Source organism: Moschus berezovskii, chromosome 11 (assembly GCF_049115385.1).
Source record: "Moschus berezovskii isolate FMDL1 chromosome 11, NW_MosBer_1.0, whole genome shotgun sequence".
Taxonomy (NCBI): Eukaryota; Metazoa; Chordata; class Mammalia; order Artiodactyla; family Moschidae; genus Moschus; species Moschus berezovskii.
Window position 1 is genome coordinate 28185137 of NC_142470.1, and position 8765 is coordinate 28193901.

General features: G+C 42.7%; 1 long non-coding RNA gene across 1 annotated transcript; it reads right to left on the reverse strand.

Moving 5' to 3' along the window:
• Positions 1-5659: 5659 nt before the first annotated feature.
• On the reverse strand, positions 5660-8459 carry LOC129539331 (uncharacterized). Its single transcript, XR_008682436.2, has 2 exons — positions 8308-8459; positions 5660-5867 (listed from the first exon to the last, which is right to left on the reverse strand). It is a non-coding gene; the product is annotated as an uncharacterized LOC129539331 (long non-coding RNA).
• Between the last annotated feature and the right edge of the window lie 306 nt (positions 8460-8765).

An 8765-nucleotide genomic window follows, 5' to 3' on the forward strand; every position in this document is an offset into this window, starting at 1 on the left:
TTTGAATTTCATTGTTTTTTTGCTGCTCAGTTTTCAGAGGTCTTTATATATTCTATATACTAGTCCTTTGTGACATAAGTGTTTTATAGATATTTTCTCCCAGTCTTTAACTTATCCTTTCATCCCCTTTACTGGGTCTTTCACAAAAGGCAAGAATTCTTAGTTTTGATGAAGTCTAGTTTATCAATTCTTCCTTTTTTGGATAGTCCTTTTGGTGTCAAGACAAAGAACTCTGCTTAGCCCGAGATTCCAAAGACTCATCTCCCATTTTTTCCCCTAAACATTTTATAGTTTGATGTCTCACATATAGGTTTGTGAGCCATCTGGAGTTAATTTCTGAATAAGGAGTGGGGACTAGGTTAAGGTTCATTTCTTTGTCTATGGATGTGCAGTTCCTATGGCACAATTTGTTTCAAAGGCTCTCCTTCCTCTACTGGGTTGCACCTTTGTTAAAATCAGCTGTGTGTGTTTGTGTGGGTCTGTATCTGCATTCTCTGTTCTGTTTCATTGATCCCTGCGTCTATCCCTTTGCTGACACCACACAGCCTCAATGACTGTTGCTCTATAATGTCTTGAAAATTGGGTAGGCTAATTCTCACTTAATTTTTTAAAATAAAATTGTTGTAGCTATTCTAGTTTCTTTACATTTCCACATAAATTTTAGAATTATTTACTTTTTGTTTTTTGTTAATAATTTATATATATATATCAAAATTTTTTCATTTCACAAGCTTTCTCTGTCATGAAACCAAAGAAATAATCTCATATTTTTTCTAATTCTTTTGTTCTTAAAAACCTGTTTTGTTTGCTTGTTTATTTCTGGCTGCACCAGGATCCTCATTGCTGGACACAGGCTTTCTCTAGTTACAGCAAGCATGGGCTACTCTCTAGTTGCAGTGTGAGCATTTCTCATTGCTTGTTTACTTGCAGAGCACAGGCTGTAGGTGCTTGGGCTTCAGTAACTGCTGCTCACTGGCTTAATTGGCCTTCCGCATGTGGGATTTTTCCAGATCAGGGATTGAACCCACGTCCCCTGCGTTGGCAGGCAGATTCTTAACCACTGGGCCACCAGGGAAGCCCCTGTACTTTAAAAAAATCTTTTACTGTTTAAGTAAACTAGAGTTTTAGAGGGGCACAATAAAGGATAGAAATGGTGTGGACCTAACAGAAGCAGAAGATATTAAGAAGAGATAGCAAGAATACACAGAAGAACTATACAAAAAAGATCTTCATGACCCAGATAACCACGATGGTGTGATCACTCACCTAGAGTCAGACATCCTGGAATGCGAAGTCAAGTGGGCCTTAGGAAGCATCACTGCAAACAAAGCTAGTGGAAGTGATGGAATTCCAGTTGAGCTATTTCAAATTCTAAAAGATGACGCTGTGAAAGTGCTGAACTCAATATGCCAGCAAATCTGGAAAACTCAGCAGGAGTTTTAATTAAATGTTTTTCACTCATTTGAAATACCAACTTTATCATACACTAAATTTTTATGTATTCAAGGATCTGTTTCTGTACTCACTGTTCTATTAGTCTATTTGTCTATTTATTCCTATGTTGTTTTTAATTCTATAACTTCATAATATGTTTTGATAATCTGGAAAGATAAAGTCCCCTTCACTGGTTTTCACTATTATGCATAATAATGAAAAACAGGAGACTAGCATTTGGCTCCAGGCTTTCCTCTCTGCACTCTAAGTCTCTTCTTTCACAAAAAGATTGCTATATGTATCCTATAGGCGCATCCACATAAAAAGGCTTTGCTTCTATACCTTAGCCACAAATGTGAAAACATGTGTGAAAAAAGATCCTCTTCACAACACAGTTAAAACTCACAAAAAGTTTGGGACCAGTCCTAAAAAGAAATGTAAGGCCGCTGGTGGCTCAGTTGGTAAAGAATCTGCCTGAAATGCAGGAGACCATGGTTTGATCCCTGGGTCGGGAAGATCCCCTGGAGAAGGGAATGGCCACCCACTCCAGTACTCTTGCCTGGGAAATCCCATAGACAGAGGAGCCTGAACAGTTTATGGCGTCACAAACTGGACACGACTGAGCGATTTTCACTTTCACTTGAAATAAGAAGCTTGCCAGAAGAAAACCACAAAATTCAATAACATATATAAAAGAAGACCCAATAGAGAGGAAACTATACTGCATCAGGAAATCTCAATATTATGTGGTGGAAATTATCTATAAATTCAGCACACAGTCCCAATAACCATATCACTAAGATTTCTAATTAAAATTGACAGTATTATTATATTATTATTCACAGAGAAGAAAAACGCATAAGGAAAGACTATTATGCATAATAGTGAAAACCAGTGAAGGGGACTTTATCCTTCCAGATTATCAAAACATATTATGAAGTTATAAAATTGAAAACAGCAGAGGAATAAGTGGACAAATAGACTAATAGAACAATGAGTACAGAAACAGACCCTTGAATAGATAAAAATGTAGTGTATGATAAAGTTGGTATTTCAAATGAGTGAAAAACATTTAATTAAAAATGTTGGGAGAAATGACTGCAAAAAATGAATGTCGTTTGACTCCTACTTTGTATTATTCACAATAAAAACTCTCTGACTCTTTGCAACCCCATGGACTGCAGCACACCAGGCCTCCCTGTCCATCACCAACTCCCGGAGCTTGCTCAAACTCATGTCCATCGAGTCGGTGATGCCATCAAACCATCTCATCCTCTGTCATCCCCTTCTACTCCTACCTTCAATCTTGCCCAGCATCAAGGTCTTTTCCAATGAATCAGTTCTTCGCATCAGGTAGCCAAAGTTTTGGAGCTTCAGCATCAGCGTCAGTCCTTCCAATAAATATTCAGGACTGATTTCTTTTAGGATGGACTGGTTGGATCTGCTTGCAGTCCAAGGGACTCTCAAGAGTCTTCTCTGAAACCACAGTTCAAATGCATCAATTCTTCAGCGCTCAGCTTTCTTTACAGTCCAACTCTCATATCCATACATGACTACTGGAGAAACCATAGCTTTGACTCAACAGACCTTTGTTGGCAAAGTAATGTTTCTGCTTTTTAATATACTGTCTAGGTTGGTCATAGCTTTTCTTACAAGGAGCAAGCATCTTTTAATTCCATGACTTCAATCACCATCTGCAGTGATTTTGGAGCCCCCAAAAATAAAATCTCTGTTTCCATTGTTTCCCCATCTATTTGCCATGAAGTGATGGGACCGGATGCACAAGCTTAGTTTTCTAAATGTTGAGTTTTAAGCCAACTTTTTCAGTCTGCTCTTTCACTTTCATCAAGAGGTTCTTTAGTTCTTCTTTGCTTTCTGCCATAAGGGTAGTGTCATCTGCATATCTGAGGTTATTGATATTTCTCCTGGCAATCTTGATTCCGGCTTGTGCTTCATCATACCCAGCATTTCACATACTCTGCATAAAATACTGCATAATGTACTCTGCATAAAAGTTAAATAAGCATGGTGACAATATACAGCCTTGACATGCTCCTTTCCCGATTTGAAACCAATCTGTTGTTCCATGTTCAGTTCTAACTGTTGCCTCCTGACCTGCATACAGATTTCTCAAAAGGCAGGTCAGGTGGTCTGGTATTCCCATCTCTTTAATAATTTCCCACAGTTTGTGGTGATCCACACAGTCAAAGGCTTTGGCGTAGTCAATAAAGCAGAAGTAGATGTTTTTCTGGAACTCTCTTGCTTTTTTGATGATTCAATGGATGTTGGCAACTTGCTCTCTGGTTCCTCTGCCTTTTCTAGATCCAGCTTGAACATCTGGAAGTTCATGGTTCACATACTGTTGAAGCCTGGCTTGGAGAATTTTCAGCATTACTTTGCTAACATGTGAGATGAGTACAATTGTACAGTAGTTTGCACATTCTTTGGCATTGCCTTTCTTTGGGATTAGAATGAAAACAGACCTTTTCCAGTCCTGTAGCCACTTCCCAGAAGGTTCTGGAATGGAGTGGATTAGTCGCAGGGTCTCTCTCCCTTTCAATCCTGAGTGGGGAACCCAGCAGAGAGCGTATCCGAAAATAGAGCACACGGTCTCCTCTCCGCCACCCCTCCCTCCTCATTCCCTGTTGCTTTACAGTTTGTCTCTCAGAGGACAACCTGGCTTTGTGACCAAGGCCATGAGCATTAAAAGGTTCAAGAGTCATTACTGCATGGGATCGATAACAGGGGCTCTACAGCTGAGCGGTCCCTGAGGACGGGATGAGAGGTTCAAAGTGAGTATGGAGGAACCTGATAGGCAAGGTTAGAAACAAATCCCTGGCTTGGGCAGCAAAGGATACAGGAATAAGAAGACCAGCCTGCACATATCAGGGTGCAGGATGGCACCTTCTACGGGGAGGCAGACCTGCAGCAGGAATTGAGGGGAGTCCTGGCTGGTGGTTCTATGAAGTGGCCACCGTGTGAGATGGGGAGCAGAATGAAATGGCCTGGAGCCCGGGAAGCAAGAATGCTGTGGCTCAGTAGTGGGCTGGGGGAGCTTACTGGTGTGTGTGACCTTTGGCTTCTCTGTTTCAGTGTATGTCTCACTTGGGACTCATCGTGATGTCAGTAAGAGTACCAGACTATCTCAGCTGAGTTAGGGGGCCAAGAGAAGGAGCATCCAAGGGGATGCAGGGTCAGCAACCTGGGGGCCAGTGCGGAGGTGTCAGTGGGAAGCAAAGAGAATCCCTCAGAGGAAACGAAGGCTCGGGCTAGAATCCGCCTGCTCTTCCTTCCCTAAAATACATGGTTTCAGTTTCACCATGCAAATTCAGGGTTTCATTAGGAAGTGAAGAAGATTATTTAGCTTCTCAGCTTTGTCACCATAGCTATTTTCTCATCTGAAAAATAGGAAAAATAATTCTACCAAGTTTTCTAAATTGTGGAATGCTTATCACAGGAGATTTTGAAGGCTATAATAGATTGTTTTACTTAGTATGTTCCGTTCCGTTCCGTTCAGTCGCTCAGTCGTGTCCGACTCTTTGCGACCCCATGGACTGTAGCCTACCAGGCTTCTCCGTCCGTGGGATTCTCCAGGCAAGAATACTGGAGTGGGTTACCGTTGTATGTTAGCATACCTTTAAATGATGATGAATCACATGTTGAGAAATTCCTTTTTCTTCTTTTCCCTTCAATAGTCAAAGCTGTGATTTTTCCAGTAGTTAATGTGTGAATGTGAGTGTTGGACTATAAAGAAAGCTGAGCACCATAGAACTGATGCTTTTGAACTGTGGTGTTGGAGAAGACTCTTGAGAAGCCCCTGGACTGCAAGGAGATCAAACCAGTCTATCCTAAAGGAAATCAGTCCTGAATATTCGTTGGAAGGACTGATGCTGAAGCTGAAACTCCAATACTTTGGTCACCTGATGCAAAGAACTGACTCATTAGAAAAGACTCTGATGCTGGGCAAGATTGAAGGCAGGAGGAGAAGGGGATGACAGAGGATGAGGTGGTTGGATGGCATCACCGACTCTGTGCACATGATTTGAGCAAGCTCCTGGAGTTAGTGATGGACAGGAAAGCCTGGTGGGCTGCAGTCCATGGGATTGCTAAGAGTCAGACACAATTGAATGACTGAAATGAACTGAACTGAAGAAGAAAGTCTCTGATATTTGTACAAGTTTGGATGCTCTGGGTGCAATAAGAGTACACTCAAATTAAAAGAGAATTAAAAAGTGAGGAAAGTGTTTTATTTCACATAACTTTTCAGGGGAAGGCACTTCCGGGGAAGTTCAACAGCTCAAAAAAGTCGTCAAAGACCCTGGTCCTTTCCATCTTTCCTTGTCCTTTTCATCTTCTTGGCGTGGTCCTCAGGCGTGCTCCCTCACAGTTACAAAATGGCTGCCCCTGCACCAGGATTCGTATGCATCTATGACCTTATTAAAGACATTAAGAGTAGCTCAAATGAGGATTTGTTTGTTTGCTCATTTTAAGATAAACACAAAATAAACTTTAAGTGAAATTCACATAAAATAGCCAAAGCGAACCATTCAGCAGTTCACAATATTGTGCAACCATCAGCACTAATTCCAAAGCGTTTCTTTACTGTGGTAAAAATATGCAACACAGAATTTATCTTCTTAATCATTTTTGGATGTATGATAGGACAGTAACTATGTACATGTTATACAATCAATCTCTAGAACTTTTTTTTTGTTGCAAAACTGAAACACTATAACCAATGAACAACTTCCCATTTTCCCCTCTCCCCAGACCCTGGCAACCACCACACTACTATCTGTTTCTAAGAGTTTGCCTTAGATACTTCATGTAAAGATAAGTGAAACCATGCAGTATTTGTCTTGTTGTGGCTGGCTTATTTCACTTTGCATAACATCCTTGGGGTTTTTCCATATTGTAGCATATGACAGGATTCCCTCTTTTTTAAGGTTGAATAATATTCCATTACAAGTACATTGTTGCTGTTTTTCGGTTGCCCTGTTTTGTCCTACTCTTTTGTGACCCTGTGAACCATAGTCCACCAAGCGCCTCTGTCCATGGGGCTTTCCGGGCAAGAACACTGGAATGGGTTGCCATTTCCTTCTGCAGGGGATCTCCCAATCCTGGGATTGAATCCGTGTCTCTTGCCCACTCTCATGTAGACGGATTCTTTACCACTGAGCCTCTGGTAAAGCCCTTCATACGCATATACCACATGCTTATCCATTCAACCTTCAGTGAGCGTTTCAGTTGCTTCCAGAGCTGGTTTCATTAACAGGGAAGCAACTCTTCCTTAGAAGTTTCCAGTGAACTTCACTCAGATCACAAGGGCCACAGATGGACCATCATCCCATATCCTGGCTGAAGGAGGCTGGCAAAGGGGGCACAGCATTTCTAGCCTCTCTAGGAGGGGGTGGGTTCTTCCTTCCTGCGGGAAGAAGATCTAAGAGGGCTGAAGATAACAGTGTAGCCAAAGTAAGCATCTAGAACCCGCCACAAGTAGTTAAAAATACCTACAGAAATCTCAGCCTCCAACAGATAATACAACGACAACACTGTATTTAATTTTATATCTATTTATGACAGGTAATAGTGGATGCAAAATTTCCTTTAAAAATAAATGGATTTAAGCGTTCCTTCTTTTTTTTTTTTTTTTTAAAGTAAATCAACTAAAGAAAAGAATTGTATTAAAAAAACAGTACAGGTACTATAAATCAACTATGCTCCAATAAAAACTTGTAAAAATAGCACAGGTGTTGTGCAAAAGGTATGGCAAACATCTTAAAGGTATTAGGAAAATCATCCAAGTTTGGGATACTGGGTAATGGTGAGGTTTAAATGAAAGAACACATTCAAAGGCTCAGCCCAGCGCCTGGAACACAGAAAAGAGTCTCAATGACTTTCAACAATAATTGTGGTTCCCTTCAAGTGAAGGCTGCCAGATTCAACAAATAAAATCACAGGATGCCAAGTTAAATTTGAATTTCAGATAAACAATGTACGATTTTTTTTTTTAGTGCAAGTCTGCCCTATGCAATATTTGGGATATAATTATACTAAAAAAAATCACTCGCTGCTTAGTGGAAATTCAAATTTAACAGAGCCACCTGTGTTTTATCTGGCAACCCTACTTTACACATACGTTCCCTGGATTGAGGAAGGGCCAGGACACAGCTTAGGGACCCTGGGACCCCCTACATCAGGGAGTTGGACAGAAGCTAACCAGGGAAGGTGATAGTTCCATGGGAGGCTGGAGAAACCATGCCCGGAAGCAGCCTCCACTCTCCCTCCAACCCTGCGAAGGCCACCTGGACTCTGTAGCCACGCCCCCACCCCACCCCACATTCATGCTCTCATTCCCCCCAACTCCCCCCACCTGCTTTTCCATCTCTCAGTAGCTGAGATATGGGAGGAGACCAGCAAGTGCAGCCCAGCCAGGCGGCATATCACAGACAGAAAGGATCTCCTGAACACACAGGAGTCTGCTTTGTGACTTTAAAGACTTACAGGGACCTGAGCCCATAAACACTCAGATGAAGAGGTTTTATGAATGTTGGGGCTCCCCCCTCCCTACCACCTCCTCCCCTCTCCCGGTCAGCACCTCTTCCATCCTTGGAAGGGCCGGAGCCTGATGCTCGTGCTCTGGGCACTCTGGATATGTCCCATCCTTTCTCCATCCTTTCTGGTCATGCAGAGCAGGATTGTACACACACACAAACACAGGCAACTACACAAAACCTGCCTCATCACCTCCATTTGCTGTCTCAGCTCTTTTTTGGCGGGGTGGGCCTCAACCCCAAAGTTTCAAGCAATCATTTGCATCTCTTGAGTTAACAGGTCAGCTCATTGATTGTTCTCAGAAACACGGATCATTACCCAGCAGCCAGGCAGGGACGCTGTCATCTACACAGGAGCCTGGGTCCGTGAGTTCAGGGCCTCCGTACTTCACAGCAGACCTCGAACTGGCCAGATCTCCTGACGCTGCCCGCCGGTTACAGTGAGAGAGGGTTGGCTTGAGGCGGAATTCACTCCGGAAGGCTGGAGAATATCACAATCTCCAGGAACAAGAGCCTGCACAATCTGGGGCTGCTCACGTCTGCCACATGGCAGCTGTGATTCACACCAAGGCAAGAAGGCAGAGATTCATGAGCCCGTCGCATCTTCCGTGTGTCCCATGGCAGGGCTTAGCCCCATTACTCACTGCAGACCCGGGTGACACAGCCACTGTCTAGTGCTTACTCACACCCAGCTTATCCCCTCGGTGTCTGGGGTGGGGGTGGGGCAGGCCCAATCCCAGACGGATTGGAGCCCCTCTCTCACAGAGAGCTCCTCTT